The 22,483-nt window shown below is 45.8% G+C and overlaps 1 protein-coding gene and 1 pseudogene across 1 annotated transcript in view; one reads left to right on the forward strand and one right to left on the reverse strand.

Moving 5' to 3' along the window:
* SUFU (SUFU negative regulator of hedgehog signaling) overlaps positions 1–22,483 on the reverse strand; it is a 135,180-nt gene that overhangs the window by 60,592 nt on the left and 52,105 nt on the right.
* Positions 1,095–2,658, forward strand: LOC108515091 (60S ribosomal protein L23a pseudogene; annotated as a pseudogene).

Consider the following 22,483-nt stretch of genomic DNA (forward strand, 5'->3'; position numbering starts at 1 on the left):
TTTTGGAGACAGAGTCTTGCTTTGTTGCCCAGGCTGGAGTGCAGTGGCATGATCTCAGCTCACTGCAACCTCCGCCTCCCAGGTTCAAGCAATTCCCCTGCCTCAGCCTTCTGAGTAGCTAGGACTACAGGCGCATGACACCACGCCTGGCTAAGTTTTTGTATTTTTAGTACAGACAGGGTTTCACCATATTGGCCTGGCTGGTCTTGAACTCCTGACCTCATGATCTGCCCGCCTCGACCTCCCAAAGTGCTGGGATTACAGGTGTGAGCCACTGTGCCCAGCCTGTTTCAAGGCTTTTTTAGTGACAAAGATAAAATACTTTTTTTTTAAAGAAAGAGAAAACATCTTTTGTTCATCTTGCTAATTAGAATCCAAATTTAAGAATATAACATTTTAACTTATTTGATTTTATATTTGTATCTTTTATTTACTTTATTATTGTTTTAGAGACAAGGTCTCACTGTGTCATGCAGGCTACAGTGTAGTGGCACAATCATAGCTCAAATTCCTGGGCTCAAGCAATCTTCCTGTCTTAGCCTCTCAAATAGTTGGCACTACAGATGTGAGCCACAACGCCTGGCCATATATTTGTATCTTTCTAATCTTATGCTGAACATCTTGCTTTCTAACATAATTACTTATTTGCTTTATCCTATTATATCCATATACTAGTTTCAGAATAATATCAATATTTTTATTAACAACATGATTACTGAAAACAGTTTTTTCTGTCTTTGTGTATATATTAGGGATATACAGCCAAATTACTGTATTTTAAGATATCTGTGTATTGTTGGCTGGGCGCGGTGGCTCACACCTGTAATTCCAGCACTTTGGGAGGCCGAGGTGGGCGGATCACGAGGTCAGGAGATTGAGACCATCCTGGCAAACACAGTGAAACCCCATGTCTACTAAAAATACAAAAAAAAAAATAGCCGGGCGTGATGGCGGGCGCCTGTAGTCCCAGCTTCTCAGGAGGCTGAGGCAGGAGAATGGCGTGAACCTGGGAGGCGGCGGAGCTTGCAGTGAGCGGAGATCGCGCCACTACACTTCAGCCTGGGCGACAGAGCGAGACTCCGTCTCAAAAAAAAAAAAAGGTATCTGTGTATTGTTATGACACCAATTTGGTATGCTGTGAATTTCACTTGTTTTATTTTGTTTCTGAGTTTTAGGAAATGTGGCAGGCAGACTCTAAGGTGACCCCATGGTCCCCATCCCCTTGGTACTCAAGCCCTGTCTAATACTCTCCCCTAAGTGTAGGCGAGACCTATAACATGCTTCTTGCTAAAAGAATACGGCAAAAGTAAAGATATTTTAAAGATGTAAATTAACGTCCCAAATCACTTTATTAATTTTTTTTTCAGTTTTAAGTTGTAGTAAAATACATCAACATAAAATTCGCCATTTTAACCATTTTTAAGTGGCATTAAGTACATTCATATTGTTGTGCAACCATAACAACCTTCCATTTCCAGGACTTTTTTCATCTTCCCCAACTGAAACTCTATACCCAGTAAACAATAACTCCCCATTCCACTGCATCCAACCCCTGGAAACCACCATTCTGCCTTCCGTCTCTATCAACCTAACTACTCTAAGTACCTTATATAAGTGGAATCATACAATATTTGTTTTGTGTCTGGCTTATTTCACTTGCCATAATGTCTTCTGGGTTCATCCATGGTTCATACCATCATCTGGTAGCATGTAGCATGTGGCAGAATTTCCTTCCTTTTATTAAGGCTGACTAATATTCCATTACATGTATATACCATACTTTGTTTACCCATTCATCTGTCGATGGACACTTGAGTTACTTCCACTTTTTGGATGCTAGGAAAACTGGTGCACAAATATCTGTTCAAGTCCCTGCTTTCAATTCTTTTGGATACATACCCAGAGGTGAGATTGCTGGATCATACAGTAATTCCATTTTGAACTTTCTGAAGAACCACCAGACCATTTTCCACAGCAGCTGCACCATTTTACATTCCTATCAACAGTGTACAAGGGTGCCAATTTCTTCACATGCTTGCTAACATACTATTTTCTGTTTTTTTTTTTTTTTTTTGGTATTAGCCATTCTAATGGCTGTGAGGCCAAAGTAAATGATTTTGTGTTAATTAAAAGGGAGGCCTTTTTCACAAGATGGCGCCGAAAGCAAAGAAGGAAGCTCCTGCTTCTCCTAAAGCTGAAGCCAAAGCAAAGGCTTTGAAGGCCAAGAAGGCAGTGTTGAAAGGTGTCCACAGTCACAAAAAAAGAGAAGATCTCACATCACCTACCTTCCGGTGTCGCAAGACACTGCGATTCCGAAGGCAGCCCAAGTACCCTCAGAAGACCACCCCCCGGAGAACAAGCTTGACCAGTATGCTATCATCAAGTTTCCACTGACCACTGAGTCTGCCATGAGGAAGACAGAAGACAACAACACACTTGTGTTCATTGTGGATGTTAAAGCCAACAAGCATCATCTCTAACAGGCTGTGAAGAAGCTCTATGACCCTGATGTGGCTAAGGTCAACATCCTGATTCAGCCTGATGGAGAGAAGAAGGCATATGTTCAGCTGGTTCCTGATTACGATGCTTTGGATGTTGCCAACAAAACTGGGATCATCTAAACTGAGTCTAGCTGGCTAATTCTAAATATATGTAATATCTTTTCACCACTAAAAAAAAAAAAAAAAAAAAGGCTGGGCATGGTGGCTCACATCTGTAATCCCAGCACTTTGGGAGGCCAAGGAGGGTGGATCAGGAGGTCAGGAGTTTAAGACCAGCCTGACCAAGATAGTGAAACCCCATCTGTACTAAAAACACAAAAAGTAGCAAAAAGTAGCCGGGTGCAGTGGCAGGCGCCTGTTATCCCAGCTACTCAGGAGGTTGAGGCAGGAGAATTGTTTGAACCCAGGTGGCAGAGGTTGCAGTGAGCCAAGATGGCGCCACTGCACTCCGGCCTGGGCACTGGGGTGAGACTCTGTCTCAAAACCAAACCAAAACAAAACAAACAAACAAAAAAAAAAAAAAAAACGGGGAGAGGCCAGTCGCAGCTCACACCTGTAATCCCAGCACTTTGGGAGGCCGAGGCGGACGGATCACCTGAGGTCAGGAGTTCAAGATCAGCCTGATCAACATGTGAAACCTTGTCTCTACTAAAAACAAACAAAAAATTATCTGGGCGTAGTGGCTGGTGCCTGTAATCCTAGCTACTCGGGAGGCTGAGGCAGGAGAATGGCTTGAATCGGAGGCAGAGGATGCAAAGAGCCAAGATCATGCCACGGCACTCCAGCCTGGGCAACAAGAATGAAACTCCATCTCAAAAAAAAAAAAAGGAGATTCTCCTGGGTGGACTTGACTGAAACAGGTAAAAGCCCTTTAAAAGGGAACTGTGCCTCTACACAAAGGTCAGACGCTTCCTCCATTGCTGCTTTGAAGCAGCAAGCTGCCTTGAATCCTAAAGTTGCAAGGAAAGGAATTCTGTCAACAACCTGAGGGAACTTGGAGGCATATTCTTCCCCAGGGGAGCCTCAAATAAGAATGCAGCCTGTAATATGAACATGGAAAAAAAGAAAATAAAAGAACGCAGCCTGGTAAACACCTTAATTGTAGCCTTGCAAGGCCCTGAGTAAAGGACCTAGAGATAAGCTGTGCCCAAACTCTAGACACACAGAAACTGGGTTTTAAGCCATCAATTTTTTTTTTGTTTTTTTGTTTTTTTGAAACAGAGTCTCACTCTGTCACCCAGGCTAGACTGCAGTGGGGCAGTCTTGGCTCACTGCAAGCTCTGAGACAGGTTCAAATGATTCTCCTGCCTCAGTCCCCAAATAGCTAGAATTTCAGGTGTGCACTACCATGCCTCGCTACTTTTTTGTTTGTTGGTTGGCTGGATTTGTTTTTTTTTTTTTTTTTAAATAGAGACCGGGTTTTGGCATGTTGCCCCAGCTGGTCTTGAAATCCTGGGCTCAAGTGATCCGCCCACCTCAGCCTCCCAAAGTGCTGGGATTACAGGCGTAAGCCACCATGCCTGGCCTGCTTAAACATCAACTTTTAACCCAGAGAGAATTTTGATTGGCCTCATCCCCAGCAACCCAAAAAAAGATAAATTAATGAAACACTAACTTCTCTTTAGCTCAGTCACTGGCCATCTTAGTGTAAGGTGAAAGCGTTACTTATTAGCACTAACTATTTTTCTTTTTTTTTTTGAGATGGAGTCTAGCTCTGTCGCCCAGGCTGGAGTGCAGTGGCCGGATCTCAGCTCACTGCAAGCTCCGCCTCCCGGGTTTACGCCATTCTCCTGCCTCAGCCTCCCGAGTAGCTGGGACTACAGGCGCCCGCCACCTCGCCCGGCTAGTTTTTTGTATTTTTTTTTTTAGTAGAGACGGGGTTTCACCGGGTTAGCCAGGATGGTCTCGATCTCCTGACCTCGTGATCCGCCCGTCTCGGCCTCCCAAAGTGCTGGGATTACAGGTTTGAGCCACCGCGCCTGGCCAGCACTAACTATTTTTCTTCTACCAAGTCATGGGTGCAAACAGTCACCCAAAATGTATTATGTATACCCTCCTGTTCAAGACAAAATCAGATCCTGTAGTTAAGAGTCTCCTCTCTTAGCTTTACTCTCTGATACAATTTTCTTACTGGGTAACCTTGAAGAAGCCACTTGACTTCTCTGCATCTATTTTTTCACCTACCAAAACATGATGTGATGATCTACTGTATACCTTGAAGGGTTTTTTTAAGAATCTAAGAAAACAAAATATGTAAAAATTGCCTTGTGTACTGAAAATACTGTACAAATTAAGCAGTTGCTATTCATTTGAAAGATTTGACCACTGGAAAACACGGCCACTATTTACACAAAAAGGAATGAAGACAGAAGGATCCAGTAGAACTGAGACACAGACATAGAATCCACCCACATAGAAGAGCAGATGATTTCTTCGAGGAGCCATGATTCTAATTTTCAGCTTAGGAAACCAACTCCCTTCTTCCTGCCTTAGTTTACACCAAGAAGCACAGCTATAGTACTTATGGATGTTCTCAGAAGTCACCCAGCTGGGTCAGACGTGGAGCACCTGGGAAGCATAGAGAAGACGAAGGAGGAAGGACTTGTTAGCAAGAAACCAGACTGGAGCACAGAAGAAAGGGTCACAAAAATACCAATTAGAAAACAAACAAACAAAAAAAACAAAAAAACTCAGCATTAATAAATGGTCTCCTTTGGGAGGCTGAGGCAGGCGGATCACGAAGTCAGGAGTTCGAGACCAGCCTGGTCAACATGGTGAAACGCCGTCTCTACTAAAAAATACAAAAATTAGCCTGGCGTGGTGGCATGTGCCTGTAGCCCCAGCTACTCAGGAGGCTGAGGCAAGAGAATCGCTTGAATCTGGGAGACGGAGGTTGCAGTGAGTCGAGATTGTGCCACTGCACTCCAGCCTGGGCGACAGAGCAAGACTTCGTCTCAATAAATAAATAAGTAAGTAAGTAAGTAAGTAAGTAGATAAGTAAGTAAGCAAATAAATGGTCTCTGGGTTTGGCAGTCTAGATTCCCAAATCACCAATTCCACACCCAGCGCTTAAATCCCCTCTACAAGCGCCTGGGCCAGCAACTGCCCAGACTACTAGAAAAACTTCAGGGATGGTGAGTTTACTGCCTCCCAGCGCCTATCCACATTAGGAAATTCTTCTACATCCCAATGAAGAGTTAACAGCTTTCTAGCTCTCTATTCTGAGTAACAAAAAGTCAAATCCCTTTTCCATATGGTAAGACCTCAACTATTTTTGAATTCCTGTTGTAGGTTATAGTTCGACTCCCTACATATTCCATCTCAAAGTCTTTTCGTCTTCAAACTAGAATGTTTTCAGTTACCTCACTTTTATAGCCATTCCTCACAGATGGACAGTTTTGAAAGGTTTTGCCAGTTTGAAAGCCACCATTCTCTGGATACACTGTGACTGGTTTAAGTCCCTTGTTGAATGTGGCACCCAAAAGGGGCTGTTGGGTCAGAGACAGGCCATGAGGCAGGAACTTACCTCTGAGTATCTGTGTAAAGACCAGCCCCTCAGCTGTCTATGTACCTGCCCAAATTTCAAAGTTTCCCTACCAATCAGACACAGGAAGGGGGTTACAGATAACCGATTTTGGGTGATTTGATTATAGGAAGAGGTAGCAATAAATCATTAGTGAACCCTTTTGGTGTTCAGGTCAGACTCTTCCAGGACATTTCTTCCTGCTTGGAGAGATGGAGAAGGGACTGAGTTGTGAGGGTGAACTCAGGTACTGCAGGGCTTTCCGCGAGCCACAGAGTCTGAGTAGCCTATGGGCCTCCAGCCTCAAAGAACTTCCTTAATGTTGGAATACGGCCTGCCTTAAAGCTACCAAAAGTGGGAAGAGTACTGTGTCTTGTTTTACGGACTGAAAGACTACACAGTGCTTCTTCAGTGCCTGTACTGCCAAATGGCCATGACTACAGGTGAGAACACAGTAGCGGCCATGGCAGGGGCCATCCTGCCTAGTGGAATCACCTTTAAGGAGGACAGCTGGGCATATGTGCCAAACTGTAAAATCTGTGGACCTTGTGACCACAATCCCACTTTAGAAATTGATCCTGAGATAACTGGATGCAGTTGCCAAGATGTTCATATATGGACAACCACCTTATAGTGTTGTTTAAAATAGGGAAAACTGGAAACTATCTGCAAGTTCATCCAGAGGGCTCTATTTATCCTAGAGGGGCCTGTTATGTTAGTAGCATACAATGAAATGCCATACAACCATTACAAGCACTGCTATGGAGACACACACACACACACACACATATATATATACATATATATATATTTTTTGAGACAGTTTCACTCTTCTCGCCCAGGCTGGAGTACAATGGTGCAATCTTGGCTCACTGCAACCTCCGCCTCCCGGGTTCAAGTGATTCTCCTGCCTCAGTCTTCCGAGTAGCTGGGATTACAGGCGCCCGCCAACTCACCCAGCTAATTTTTGTATTTTTAGTAGAGACAGGGTTTCACCACGTTGGCCAGGCTGGTCTCGAACTCCTGTCCTCAGGTGATCCGCCTGCCTTGGCCTCCCAAAATACTGGGATTACAGGCGTGAGCCACTGTGCCCAGCTGAGCTATAGTTACTTAGCTAGAAAGACTTCTATGACATGATGCTGTGTGAAGAAAGCATGTTAATATATACAGTACTTAGTAAAAATGCCTATTTTATGTATAGAGACATATCTAGAAGGATGATAACCAAATGAAAATGGCTGTCTCAGAAGCATGTTTATTTTTGTTTTCAACATATATTTAAGTTACAAAGTAACATAGGCTTATTATAAGAAAGTCAACAAAGAAATGTATAAAGTAAAACATGAAAATCTCTTCCCATCAGTCTCATTTCTCAGCTATTAACATTTGCTGTGAACATCTGATATGCAATCTTTAAGACTTTCTTTTGAGCATGTATAATCAAAGTCAAACTTTTTTCTTTTTTTTAAGTAAAAATGAAACTCCACTCTGCCCATTGTTCTGTTGTGCGACATGGTTTCTTCATGTTTTCAGTGTTGCCTGGAATTTTTTAATGTCCTTTTTGTAATTAGGAAAACAATAACGTTATATTTGTTTGGGGGAATAAAAGTGTACCAGCCAAGGACAGAAGACAATGAATGTGTGATGTGAGTAACCCAGTGAAGAGAAGCAAAGGACAAAGGTTTTCCTGTGTTCAGGTCACCACGGTACTCAATACAGGAGGCCCTAGACATGCCCAGTTGGCCCAGGAGGTTGACAGTGTCCTGTTCTCCCTAAATCTTCAAAGTCAAACACAGGCTGCTGGAGCTAGGCCTGGGGCTAGGAGATACTGGGCTGCAGCCTCTCCTGGAGATGCGTTCCCTGGCCCGGCACAGTGCCCCAGGTATGCAGCTTCCACTGGGCCAAGCAGGACAAGGCAGAGAAGGACCCCCACTGCTGTTTCAGAGTCTACCTGCTGCATGTCAGCAAAGCAACAATCCACTGCCTAGGTGTGCTGCAATCCCTCTTTAAAAGCACTTGAATTCCCTCCCTTTCCTCTTCCTCCCCTGGCTCAAGCTCCAACTCTCATCTGTCCGGAGAGAGGGCTCTGTGAGGAGTCAGAAATGCTGCTTGAACCTCATCAGAACTCTCGAGGCAGGGCCATTCTGTTCTCCTGGTCCTTGAGTCCTAGAAAGAACCCAAACAACAAGCTTGTCCTCATGTCTCCCCAGCAAGGCAAGAAGACAGGCCTGGTGGTGGAGACCCACTCCCAGGGAAGTCCAAGCAGTACCGTGTCTGGCTTAGGGGCGCCATTCATTTTCCACTGAGAGCTATGAAGAAACTGAGTAAGAAAGCAGATCACTGTATCTCATCCAAAGCTGTTCCAATAAACACATTCTCCTCAGTACCAGAGAGCATACCTTAAAGTGGTAACCTGACCACACCTGCACTTGTGGCCTAGATTGCTTCTCAGGACTCACTGTCCCCAGTTTCTGAGAAGTTCTTTTAAAAATTCAGTCATGTGGCCAGGCATGGTGGCTCAAGCCTGTAATCCCAAGATTACAGAACCAAGATTGTGCCACTACACTCCAGCCTAGGTGACAGAGTGAGACCCTGTCTCAAAAAAGAAAGAAAGAAAGAAAGAGAAAAAAACAGATTGCAACACTTTATACAGTTGGATTTCAATTCTGTTAACAATATGTACACGCCCACATAGATCACTGGCAGACACATGTGAAAATATTCATCAAAGGCCATCTTAGGGTGATGGAGTTATATGTCATTCCTATTTTCCTTTTTGTACTTTCTTGCCATTTTGACATTTGTTTTTGCATAGAGCATGGGTTTTATTATCAGAAAAGAAAAGAAAAAAAAAGGTAACTATGACTGAATTTTTTTTTTTTTTTTTGAGATGAAGTCTTGCTCTGTTGCCCATGCCATCTCGGCTCACTGCAACCTGTGCCTCCCGGGTTCAAGCAATTCTCCTACATCGGCCTCCCGAGTGGGTGGGATTATAGGTGCCTGCCACCACGCGTAGCTAATTTTTGTATTTTTAGTAGCGACAGGGTTTCACCATGTTGGCCAGGCTGGTCTCGAACTCCTGACCTCAAGTGACCCATCCACCTCGGGCTCCCAAAGTGCTGGGATTATAGGCATGAACCACTGCCCTGGCCTTTTTTTTTCTTGACAGGTTTTGGCCAGGCTCACGCCTGTAATCCCAGCACTTTGGGAGGCTGAGGCAGACGGATCACAAGGTCAGGAGATGGAGACCATCCTGACCAACACGGAGAAACCCTGTCTCTACTAAAAATACAAAAAATTAGCCGGGGGTGGTGGCGAGAGCCTTTAATCCCAGTTACTAGGGAGGCTGAGGCAGGAGAATGGCATGAACCCAAGAGGCAGAGGTTGCAGTGTGCCGAGATCACGCCACTGCACTCCAGCCTAGGCGACAGAGCGAGACTGTCTCAAAAAAAAAAGAAAGAAAGAAAAAAGCCTGTTTCCTTTTTTTTTTTGGAATATTTTGGCAATATGCTCTTAAAATCAGCACATAATTTTTTTTTTTTTTTTTTTTTGAGAGCGAATAGTTGCTCTGTACCCAAGGCTGGAAGTGGCAGTGGCACAAAATCTCGGCTCACTGCAACCTCCGCCTTTCAATGGGTTCAAGTGATCCTCCCTGCCTCAGCCTCCCCAGTAGCTGGGACTACAGGGGCCCGCCACCATGCCTGGGTTATTTTTTGTATTTTTTAGTAGAGATGGGGTTTCACTATGTTGGCCAGGCTGGTCTTGAACTCCTGACCCTGTGAGTCGCCCACCTTGGCCTCCCAAAGTGCTGGGATTATAGGCATGAGCCACTGCGCCCAACCTAATTTTTGTACTTTTACTAGAGACGGGGTTTCAAGCTGGTCTCAAACTCCTGACCTCAGGTGATCCACCCATCTCAGCCTCCCAAAGTACTGGGGTTACAGGCGTGAGCCACTACACCCAGCCATAAATAATATTGATTGTTTCTAGGTATAATGCCAGGCTGTGCATTAGGAACACTACCTATATTATGAAGTAGACATTACTATTACCTGTGTTTCACAGATGAAGTAACCGACTGTTGGAGATGTCCAATTTTGGTCCCACATGGCCCAACTAGGATTTGAAACCAGGCAACCTGCCACTTGGATTCCTGCTCTTAGCCATGTTCTTCTCCAGCCCTCTTCACTGAACACTCTATCATGAGCAGTTTCCAGTCATCAAAATGCTTTACCTCCTGCAGAGATGCTAGGTCTACTGTCCTAACTCTCCAACGGATCTGTCTGCTTGCCAGTAGGCTTCACTGCCCCCTGCAGAAAGCATCCCTGAATTGCAGGTGCTGGCGACAAAAGGGCCACACTCGGCTGAAAGAGTCAACCAATTAAAACTCCACAGGGGTCCAGAGATGAAAGACCTAGTCTGAGGGTGAATTATCCTAGCTGAATACCTGCATCAAATAGACTTTTTTGGCCAGGCGCGGTGGCTCACGCCTGTAATCCCAGCACTTCGGGAGGCCAAGGCAGGTGGATCATGAGGTCAGGAGATTGAGACCATCCTGGCTAACACAGTGAAACCCTGTCTCTACTAAAAATACAAAAAGAATTAGCCGGGCTAGGTGGTGGGTACCTGTAGTCCCAGCTACTCAGGAGGCTGAGGTAGGAGAATTGCAGGGAGCCGAGATCATGCCACTGCACTCCAGCCTGGGCAACAGAGCGAGACTCCGTCTCAAAAACAATAAATAGACTCTTTCTACTAAGAGTTTCACGGCATTTAATGTAGTTCTCCAATGGATACAGACCCATGGAAGCTAAAGGAATTTGCAAAAGAAAATCTTTCAGCAACACAGCAGGAAATGCATACCCCCCAACCCCAACAAACTCTCTAGGTACTGTAATTGATTCCTCTACCATAGGCCAGAGCACAGGACCCAGCTAAGGCAACTCATTTCTCAGGGCCTCTGAAATCTCACGGAGATGGCTACCTCTCCACCTGAGTTGTTATTCAGAAGTGGAAAACATTCTCTAAGTCAGTTGTTGGCTGACTTTTGCAGTGATCGGCCAGAGATAAAATATTTCAGGCTTTGAGGGCCATATCATTCTTGTTACAACTACTCAACTCCACTGCTGTGGCACAAAAGAAGCCCAGGTAATCCATGATGGGTATGGCTATGTTCCAATATAATTTTACTTATAAAAACAGGTGGTTATCAGGATTTGGCCTGCAGGATGTACCTGCCAACCTCTGTTTTCAGGGTTTAAGTTTTCTCTAAAAATACCCAGATTTATATATTGGCTAAATCACTTAAATTTTAGGGCACACGCTCATTTCTGAGGGACTGACCTGTTTTTCTTCAGTGCAGCAGGAACACAATCTTTCAACTATTAATCTAAAATCTTGGGAAAGTGCAGAGAAATCAGGGGTTGTTTTGTCTTATATTTGGTCAGTATTACTAACAGATAAAAATGAAAATATTTCACAGATCCACAGCAACCAGAAGAGGATGAATCAGGTTGAGGCAAAGAAAATGTGAGGAAAATTAAAAAGAGCATGAGGGAGAAAAATGATATGAATATAACCAGGCGGCTCCATTTGGCTTTAGTTAACTGACTGGGGCAACAGGCAGCTTAGCAAAACCAGGAAACGAGAGCTTGAGGCTGGGCGCAATGGCTAATGCTTGTAACCCCAGTACTTTGGAAGGCCAAGGCAGGTGGATCACTGACCCCAAGAGTTGGAGACCAGCGTGGCCAACATGGCAAAACCCCATCTCTACTGAAAATACAAAAATTAGCCGAGTGTGGTGGTGCACACCTGTAATCCCAGCTACTCAGGAGTCTGAGGCATGAGAACAGTATGAACCTAGGAGGTGGAGGCTGCAGTAAGCCGAGATCGCACCACTGCACTACAGCTTGGGTGACAGAGTGAGACTCTGTCTCCAAAAAAGAGAGAGACAGCTTGACAGCTCTCATTGGTGATGATGGAGCACCTCTTTCCAGAAAGCTTTACCTGGGGAAAATATATTAAGACCACATACATTTGGGACATGAGAGAAGAAAGTCAGATGAGCTGTAGATGAGAAGCTGCCTGCAGCCTAGTAACATCTTACCTGGGGAAGTACTGTGAGCTCCTCACTCAACCTTCCTGACTTCCTTCACTCATCTGCAGGGCAGGGAAGAGGAGGCAAAGCCTGATCTTCCTCTTGGATCTGAGAAGAGAGCCCTGTGGTGTGCTGCTGAGCACAGCAATACCGAGGCTGCTAACACCCCCAAGACACAGAGTCCCTTTCTTAGGCTGAAGAGCCTCAGGATACAGCAGGCTTGAGGCAGGATTCTGCTGAGTTTAAGACCCAGGGACTGGAATGGCAGAGCTGAGAAGTATCCACGACCCTGAGGGACCCTGCGCTCCAACTGCTGCAGCAGCCCCTGTCCCTTCCATGTAAGAGTCACTGTCAAAATGCAGCTAGAGTCTCAAATACTTCAAATCCAAGTACATCTTAATTTAAGGAAAAAAAAAGGACTTCACTCCCCAAACTGGCCATTTCACCTTCCTCCTTAACATGCTTTCATTTTTTCTTTATTCGTTTTTTGAGGCAGGGTCTTGCTGTGTTGCCTAGGCTGGAGTGCAGTAGCATGATCCTGGCTCACTGTAGCCTCAACCTCCTGGACTCAATCTATCCTCCCCACTCGGCCTCCCAAGTATCTGGGAGTACACGTATAAGCCACCACACCCAGCCCTTAACATGCTTTCATAGCTTTCCATTACCCTTAGAATCAAGACTCTATTGAGGCAAATGCACCATTACTTGTCTCAAGCCCAGCACTTTCCTATCCCTGCCAGGCCTCTAGCTTTTCCTGAGCCCTTGCCTCTCCCTCGCCTCCCTCCAGCTACATAAGCCTTCTTTCAGTACCTCATTTTTCCCTTTTAGTGATCTTATGGAATCAAATATTTATTTGCTTATTTTTTCAATGTCTGTCTCTACGAGCTAAAGGCAGTGGAAAGTTTGTTCCACATAGCTTACCTAGCATTTGACAGAGCCTCTGGTATGTAGCAGGCACTTAAATAAAATAAATATAACTGATGAAAAAGTTCCTTTTCCCCAAATCCTCTCTCTTCATCTAAAATGGACCCTTGGCGGCTGAGAGGCTGGAGCACGCAGAGCAGGCTGGTTAGGCTGTCCCTGAAGGCTTGCTCTTGCCACTCAGCAGCTGCAGGAAGTTCTCCAGGGTCCATCACCTCCCTATCACCTCATCTGAAAAGGGGTAATATCAACCAGTATGTTCCTCACCAGGCTATCCACCGCATAGGTTAAATGAGAGAAGCTAAGTACTGAAGATAGTCTGGTGCTCATTATCTACTGTTTTGTTTTTTTGAAATGGAGTCTCACTCTGTCGCCCAGGCTAGAGTGCAATGGTGCGATCTCAGCTCACTGCAACCTCTGCCTCCTACGTTCAAGCAATTCTCATGCCTCAGCTTCCCGAGTAGCTGGGATTACAGATATGCACCATCATGCTCAGCTAATTTTTGTATTTTCAGTAGAGATGAGGTTTCACCATGTTGCCCAGCCTGGTCTTGAACTCCTGGCTTCAAGTGATCCACCTGCTTCAGCCTCCCAAAGTGCTGGGATTATAGGCGTGAGCCACCACACCCGGCCAATACCTACTGTTTCATTTACTTTTAACTATAGAAAAGCAAATTTTTGTTGTTGTTGTTTGTGTGTGTGTGTGTGTGTGTGTGTGTGTGTGTGTGTGTGTGAAATGGAGTCTCGCTCTGTTGCCCAGGCTGGAGTGTAGTGGCATGATCCTGGCTCACTGCAACGTCTGACTCCCAGGTTCAAGCAATTCTCCTCCCTCAGCCTCCTGACAGCTGGGACTCAGGTGCACGCCACCACACCCAGCTAATTTTTATATTTTTAGTAGAGATGGGGTTTCACCATGTTGGCCAGGATGGTCTCAATCTCTTGACCTCGTGATCCACCCGCCTTGGCCTCCCAAAGTGCTGGGATTACAGGCGTGAGCCACCACGCCTGGCATAGAAAAGCAAGTTTTAAAAAAGGGCCTCAACAGGAAAAGACTGAATCACATCTGTTAACTTTTGGGAAGGCAAGAGGAGGAAAACCCCAAGAAAACTCTATAGTGCCTTGAGGTTCCTTATGTAAAACATGACTTGCTGTCAATATCTGGAAAAATCTCTCTGACTTACAGAGGCAGGCTGTGTCCCTCAGCACTTCCAACTTCAGAGACAGGAAGAGCATGATGGATGGATTCCTGGAACTCTAAACTGTGCAACACACTGTATAAGGAAGGTTTGCTAGCCGGGCGCAATGGGTCACACCTATAATCTCTCCACTTTGGGAGGCCAACACAGGCAGATCACTTGAGCACAGGAGTTCAAGACCAGCCTGGGCAACCTGGCGAAATCCTGTCTCCACAAAAAATATAAAAATTAGCTGGGTGTGGTGGCATGCACCTGTAGTCCCAGCTACTTGGGAAGCTGAGGTAGGAGGATCAACTGAGCTCAGCCAGTCAAGGCTACAGTGAGCCGTGATCACACCACTGGACTCCGGTCTGAGCAACAGAGTGAGATCCCATCTTAAAAAAAAAAAAAAAAAAAAAAAGCTTGCTGATCTTTCCTAACCCCAAATGTCTGCCACATAGTGTGTATGAACCAATCTCTCTGGCCAAGGAACCTAACTAAGAAGGGGGACCTATTCTCAAGGACTCAGTAAAGTATTTTGTTGCTATAAAAACACTAGGCTCAGTGCGGTGGCTCACGCCTGTAATCTCAGCTACTCAGGAGGCTGAGGCAGGAGAATCACTTGAACCTGAGGAGGTGGAGCTTGCAGTGAGCCAAGATCACACCACTGCACTCCAGCCTGGGCGACAGAGCCAGACTCTGTCTCAAACAAAACACACAAACAAAAACAACCACTTTTATATAATGATCCTTCTATTGTTTGTTGAAAATAACGATAACAGGGCCGGGCGCGGTAGCTCAAGCCTGTAATCCCAGAACTTTGGGAGGCCGAGATGGGCGGATCATGAGGTCAGGAGATCGAGACCATCCTGGCGAACACGGTGAAAAACTAGCCGGGCGTGGTGGCCGGCGCCTGTAGTTCCAGCTACTCGGGAGGCTGAGGCAGGAGAATGGCGTGAACCTGGGAGGCGGAGCTTGCAGTGAGCTGAGATCCGGCCACTGTACTCCAGCCTGGGTGACAGCGAGACTCCGTCTCAAAAAAAAAAAAAGAAAATAACGATAACATTTACTGAATGGTCCCAACAGTATTATTTTAATAACATATTCATTCATCTAATTCCTCCTCACTTTAAAAATCCTTTAGCAATGGTTATTAACATGTAAAGGTTAATTTCTCCACACCTGGCTAAGTGATCCCACTTAAAGGAATTTATCCTGAAGAAATACTTTGGTAAGAATACAAAGATGGACATAGACGAGGATGCTCACTGCAGCTTTGTGAAAGGAAAAAATTAGAAATGACCCAAATGTCTAACAATAGAAGACTAGTTAAATAAAGTACAGTGTACGTAGGCATTAAAAAAGAGTCGCGTTGGCCGGGCGCGGTGGCTCAAGCCTGTAATCCCAGCACTTTGGGAGGCCGAGACGGGCGGATCACAAGGTCAGGAGATCGAGACCATCCTGGCGAACACGGTGAAACCCCGTCTCTACTAAAATACAAAAAAAACTAGCCGGGCGAGGTGGCGGGCGCCTGTAGTCCCAGCTACTCGGGAGGCTGAGGCAGGAGAATGGCGTAAACCCGGGAGGTGGAGCTTGCAGTGAGCTGAGATCCGGCCACTGCACTCCAGCCCGGGCGACAGAGCGAGACTCCGCCTCAAAAAAAAAAAAAAAAAAAAAAGAGTCGCGTTAAAAAGAACATCCTGACATGGAAAGATGTCCAAATGATAGTAAGTTAAAAAAGCAAGGTGAAATACAGTATGAAAAGCATAGTCCATTTTTACAAAATACTGCAAGTTCTTTTCTTTGAGACTGAGTCTTGCTCTATATCACCCATGCTGGAATGCAGTGGCGTGCTCCCAGCTCACTGCAACCTCCGCCTCCCAGGTTCAAGCAATTCTTGTGCCTCAGCCTCCCAAGTAGCTGGGACTACAGGCATGAGCCACCATACCCGGCTAATTTTTGTATTTTTTAGTACAGATGGGGTTTCATCACGTTGGCCAGGTTGGTCTCGAACTCCTGACCTCAAGTGATCCACCCATCTCAGCCTCCCAAAGTGCTGGGATTACAGGTGTGAGCCACTGTGCCTGGTCAAAATACTGAGAATTCTGTCCAGACATATGCATGGCAAACAAAACCTGGAAAGAGGAACACCAAAGTTTTCTCTGTGAGGGAATGAATTATGAAGGACTTTCACCTGCTGTGTCAGATTTTAGATTTCTAAGTTTCAATTTTATAATGAGCAAGTATTTCTTTTATAAACAGGGGAAAGGAAAGAAAATGTGAAAACAAAAATCTCTGTTAGCATTAGAGTCCGTCAGTACCACAGGGTTGGATCAGCCATGAGCTCTGATGGCCTGGGAGAGATCCCTACTCATGCAGTGCCATCCCAGCACTCAGCAATCGAGCCACTCACAAATCGAGCCAACTCGATGGACTCACAAATTGAGCCAACTGAGCACATGTCATGAGGTTGCCATTAAACAGCAGCAAGCGAAGGCACTTCAATTTCCAGTGTCAGTTACAAGGTTGGGGAGATATGTTTTTCCTAAAAACGCAAATGAAATTGCCTTGGAATTTGTGGTTAAGGCCTACCAATGGTAGAACTGAGAGCAGACAGCCTCTCCAGCAGAATTCTAAAGCACAGTTCAGAAATCAAGCCCTGTTGAGTTGGGGAATGGTTTCTTTCTAATGAAACCCAGAGGATGGGGGGCAGGGGAACAGTCACTGGCAATCTGAGAAGAATAAGCTGATCGTAAAATGAAAGGGGAACAGGGAAGTAAGAAAAACTGGCTGCAAAGTAGGACAGACAGACATGGAAGTGTCTACTGGTGAAGTTACTGATACATTTATTGCAAAACTTTCCAAACGACTCATGCCACAGGCTAGATTTGTTTGTAAATCTGCCATAGCAGGTGAAATGACAGCCATCCTGTCCTCATGACTGGAACATTCTTTTCCCAGGCCGAGTGTCCTGATCAATATGCAAGGTTCCTCTGATTCCAGGCAGGGCTGGGGCTTCTTAGGTGGGAGTGTTTTGCCCACCCGATGGGCACTCCCCTCCTTACTAACAGAACCCCAATTTTGTTTTTCTCGTTTTCCTGGCCATTCCCTTCTGGGAGCCAGGCCCATTCCCAGCCAATATCATCCTTGACCTAACACTAGCCAATGAGATGCAAAGGGGACACCAACGAGGGCGGTTCTGTGGAGGTTTTGGTTCATCTTTAAAGGACACAGAACAGAAATGTCTCTCTTACTGCCTGTAGACTCTGTCAAGGGTGATCAGGATGCTAGGATTATGGCAGCCATCTCTGGAATATGAGGAAACCAGTTTAAAAAGACAAGCCAAGTGCTAAGGAAGGCAGAGAAGTTAAGAACAACTCAGGTCCTTGACAATATCGCTGAACAGATGCCAGTCAACCCTGGAACTGCCCCTCCTCCAGATGGCTTGCCATGTAAGGTAAGTTCCCTTATTGTTAGGCCACTCTAGTCAGGGTGTTCTATTACTTGCAGTCAAAACTATCCCAACACATACAAGACAGAACAGAAGGTGCCCGCTCCATCGACACCTCCTCTAATAATCTGACTTCCAAGTGTTAACTGCACACGATGATTACTGAGGTAAGAGAAGTCCCTACAGTTCTGTGGCAGCTACTGATTTTGCCTATGCAAAGCCGTGCTATTCTGCTGGTGGTTAGCCTTTGCTTTAGAGGACTTCCCTCCCACTCCATGTGCTTGGAAGTGAAGAGCAGAGGGAAGACTTTCAACGTAAATCCTGGTGGTCCACTGCCACCAACCAAGGTGGTCACATGGCCCAGACAGAACTAATCTGTGTCCTACCCCAGAATTGATGTAGAAATGTCCAAAGTTTAAAGCCTTGGTTGGGCGCAGTGGCTCACATGTGTAATCCTAGCACTTTGGGTGACCAAAGTGGGTAGAGCACTTGAGCCCAGGAGTTTAAGACCAAAACCTGGGCAACAGTGAGACCCTGTCTCTACAAAAATTTAAAAATTAGCTGAGTGTGGTGGTGTGCACCTATAGTCGTAGCTACTCAGGAGGCTGAAATGGGAAGATCACTTGAGCCCAGAAATTGGAGGCTGCAGTGAACTAAAAAGGTGCCACTGTACTCTAGCCTCTAGCCTGGGTGACAAAGCAAGAACCCTGTCTCAAAAAATCAATAAAAAGACAGGCCAGTTGTGGGGGCTCACACCTGTAATCCCAACACTTTGGGAGGCCATGGCGGGTGGATCACCTGAAGTCAGGAGTTCGAGACCAGCCTGGCCAACATGGTGAAGTTTTAGTATCTCTACTAAAACTACAAAAATTAGCCAGGCATGTTGGTGCACACCTGTGGTCCCAGCTACTTGGGAGGCTGAGGCAGGAGAACTGCTTGAACTCGGGAGGCGGAGGTGCAGTGAGCCGGGACTGTGTCATGCCTGGGCAACAGAACAAGACTATCTCAAAAAAAAAAAAAAAAAAAAAAAAAAATCAGTAAAGAAAAAACAAAAAACACCAAAGTTAAAAGCACAAAGCCCTGTGCCTGCGGGGACTGCAAACTGAGAGAAACTGAAACTAGGAATGATGGTGCTCATCTCCCCAATGGTGGCACATGGGGAGAGTCTGCAGAACAAGATCAACATACAGAGAGTCATAGCTATCATCATAGCCCAGAGGACCCCGTTTGAACATACAGATAAAGCCACACCTGAAACCCCTGTTGTCCCAGTCACCTGAGCCAATAAAGTCTGTTACTGGTTTTTTTTTGTTTTTCGTTTATTTTTGAGACAGGGTCTTGCTCTGTCGTCCAGGGTAGAGTGCAGTTGTGCGATCATGGCTCACCACAGCCTCGACCTCCCTGGCTCAAGTAATCCTCCTACCTCAGCCTCCTGAATAGCTGGGACTACAGATACATGACACCATCCCTGGCTAATTTTTCAGTTTTTTTACTCTACGCCTGTGTGGTTTCGCCATGTTGCCCAGGCTGGTCTCAAACTCCTGGGCTCAAGCAATCTGTCTGCCTCACTGCCTCAGCCTCCCAAAGTATTGGGATTACAGGTGTGAGCCACCCCGCCTGGCCCTCTCATTGTTTAAGGTAGTTTGAGTTGGGTTTCTGCCATTTTCTTTTCTTTTTTTTTTTTAGGCAGGGTCTTGCTCTATCACCCACGCTGAGTGCAGTGGCATGATCACAGCTAACTGCAGCCTTCACCTCCTGAGCTCAAATGATCATCCCAACTCAGTCCCCCAAGTAGCTGAGACCACAAGTGCATACCACCACACCCAGCTAATTTTTTTTTTTTTCTTTTGAGACAGAGTCTCGCTCTGTTGCTCAAGCTGGAATGCGGTAGTGCAACCTCCGCCTCCCGAGTTCAAGTGATTCTCCATTCTCCTGACTCAGCCTCCTGAGTAGCTGGGATTACAGGCGCACGCCACCACTCCTGGCTAATTTTTGTATTTTTAGTAGAGACAGGGCTTCTCCATGTTGGTCAGGCTGGTCTCAAACTCCTGACCTCGTGATCCGCCTGCTTCGGCCTCCCAAAGTGCTGGGATTACAGGCATGAGCCAGCGTGCCCGGCCCATTTTCTTTTTTTTTTTTTTTGAGATGGAGTCTCGCTCTGTCTCCCGGGCTGGAGTGCAGTGGCCAGATCTCAGCTCACTGCAAGCTCCGCCTCCCGGGTTTACGCCATTCTCCTGCCTCAGCCTCCCTAGTAGCTGGGACTACAGGCGCCCGCCACCTCGCCCGGCTAGTTTTTTGTATTTTTTTGGTAGAGACGGGGTTTCACCGTGTTCGCCAGGATGGTCTCGATCTCCTGACCTCGTGATCTGCCCGTCTCAGCCTCCCAAAGTGCTGGGATTACAGGCTTGAGCCACTGCGCCCGACCTCCATTTTCTTATAACTAGAAGAATCCTAACTAAATCACCCTAATCTATCTATATCTATAGAGCCACATCTGGAAGCCTTCACTGCCTCTGGGTGCTCTTCATTCTCAGATCTCTCCCATTTCTACTTCTTTTTCTCTCCAGCTCAGCTTCCACCTCTGCGCAAACCTACCAGAGGGTAGCTAGCTGTCTGCCAGCAGGTCAGCGCTGTTATAGAAGCCATCTGAGTCATGCTTCAGAGCAGGCTTCCAAGGCTGCCTCCTACAGCTCCATGGCTGGGTGTGGGCATCTCCACCCCCACCCCCACACCCACCAGAGCCTCATCATTCCCCTTTCATTCGCCTCCCACTGCCTTGATGCTATTTCCAAGGCTGGGTTGTAGGGCTGTGGATGTTACCTAGATCTGGAAAAGCAGGTCTAAACAGTCCACTTGCTTGATTACACGGCTAAGCATGTTCTCACATGCAAATGGGTGGGTGGAGTGCTCCCCATAAACTCACTAAGTTTAAGGTGGACAGCACAAGTGAGGCAAGACCATCAAACAGAATTACAACGCTATGTATGTAGGCAGGTATATCTGTGTACACATCAAACATAAACAACACACGTTCTGTACAGTATGTATACATGTAACTCTTGTAGCGTGTAACCACACAGGGGTAGAGTAACACCTACGAGTCACAAAGGAGGTGCTCTGCAGCAGCAGCTGAGTGATCTGCTCTGAGAAAACCTAATAGACCTACACCCAATCTTATAAAATATTTACAATAAGGGGCAATTATCACACTATAAAAAGATTCTTCACCTTATTAAGGGATTTACTACAAGGTCCCACTAAACTGCATGTGCTCTACTGGACTTGGACTAGGGTTTGATTTGCATAAGACTTCACAGGCAACTACATAAATCAACTACAAAAAACCAAAGAGCCACACCTGAACTGAATGTTTTCAGCTATATAATATGATGTACAAAACGAAGTAATTTTATTTGTACCAACATTACTGATTTTCCGTGTAAGATAATGCCTCCAAGTGTCATCATGTCAGATGAGGCTGCACATCTGATTCAGGGCAAGCAAGACATTTCCTAATACAGTTTTGCTGTTAAGTAGGGTCTTTACTGTCATTGAGAAACAAACAAACAAACAAACAAAAAAAGACCAAGGTACCCATCTTGATCCATATAAAGTTTTTAAAGACTGAATAATGATAATGATTGCAGGTAAAACATATAGTACTTACTGCATACCAGGCACATTCTAAGTGTTTTACAGATATTAACTCACTTCTTGATAACTTCATGAGGTTACTATTATCCCTGCTTTATAGCTAAGCAAATGGATGTATATGTAGCCCAAGGAGGCAGTAACTGGCAGAGCCAGTATGAATGCAGGCTGTCTGGGTCAGGAGGCCATACTCTTAAACCACCACACCATGCTGCTACCTTGATCTGGCAGTCACAGGCAGATGGAGAACAGTTCAGGTGAGAAGAGTGGGGATGGGGACCTACTTAAGCTATTAGCAATGAGTTCAGGCACACAGTGCTAAGGACCTAACTATGCAGTGAAATCAAACAAAAGAAAAAAAACAACGATGTTGTTGGAAGTCAGGAGAGGGTAAGAGTATTGACCAAAAGGAGACATAACTGAGGTTTCTAGAGAACTGGTCTGTTTCTCAGTTTAGGTACTGGTTACATGGGTGTATGTGGTTTGTGAAAACTCATCAAGCTGTACAGTTACGTGTACTTTCTTTGTTTTGTTTTGTTTTGAGACGGAGTTTTGCTCTTGTTGCCCAGGCTGGAGTGCAATGGTGTGATCTCAGCTCACTGCAACCTCTGCCTCCCAGGTTCAAGTGATTCTCCTGCCTCAGCCTCCCGTGTAGCTGGGATTACAGGTGCCCACCACCATGTCCAGCTACTTTTTGTATGTTTAGTAGAGACGAGGTTTCACCATGTTGGTCAGGTGGTCTCGAACTCCTGACCTCACGTGATCCAACTGCCTCGGCCTCCCAAAGTGCTGGGACTACAGGCGTGAGCCACTGTGCCTGGCCTGTTTTTGTTTTTTGGTTTTTTTTTTGAGACAGCGTTTCACTCTGTCATCCAGGCTGAACTGCAATGGTGCAATCACCATTCACTGCTGCCTGTACCTTCCAGGCTTACGTGCAATCCTCCCACCGCAGCCTCCTGAGTAGCTGGGACCACAAGCACGTGTCACCACAATGGCTAATTTTTTTTTTTTTTTTTTTTTTTTGAGACGGAATCTTGCTCTGTCACCCAGACTGGAGTGCAGTGGCGGGATCTCGCCTCACTGCAAGCTCCGCCTCCCGGTTTTGCGCCATTCCCCTGCCTAAACCCCCTGCGTAGCGGGTATTACAGGCGCCCGCCACCACGCCTG

The sequence above is a fragment of the Rhinopithecus bieti genome, unplaced genomic scaffold (genome assembly GCF_001698545.2).
Source record: "Rhinopithecus bieti isolate Rb0 unplaced genomic scaffold, ASM169854v2 scaffold_31787, whole genome shotgun sequence".
Lineage (NCBI taxonomy): Eukaryota > Metazoa > Chordata > Mammalia > Primates > Cercopithecidae > Rhinopithecus > Rhinopithecus bieti.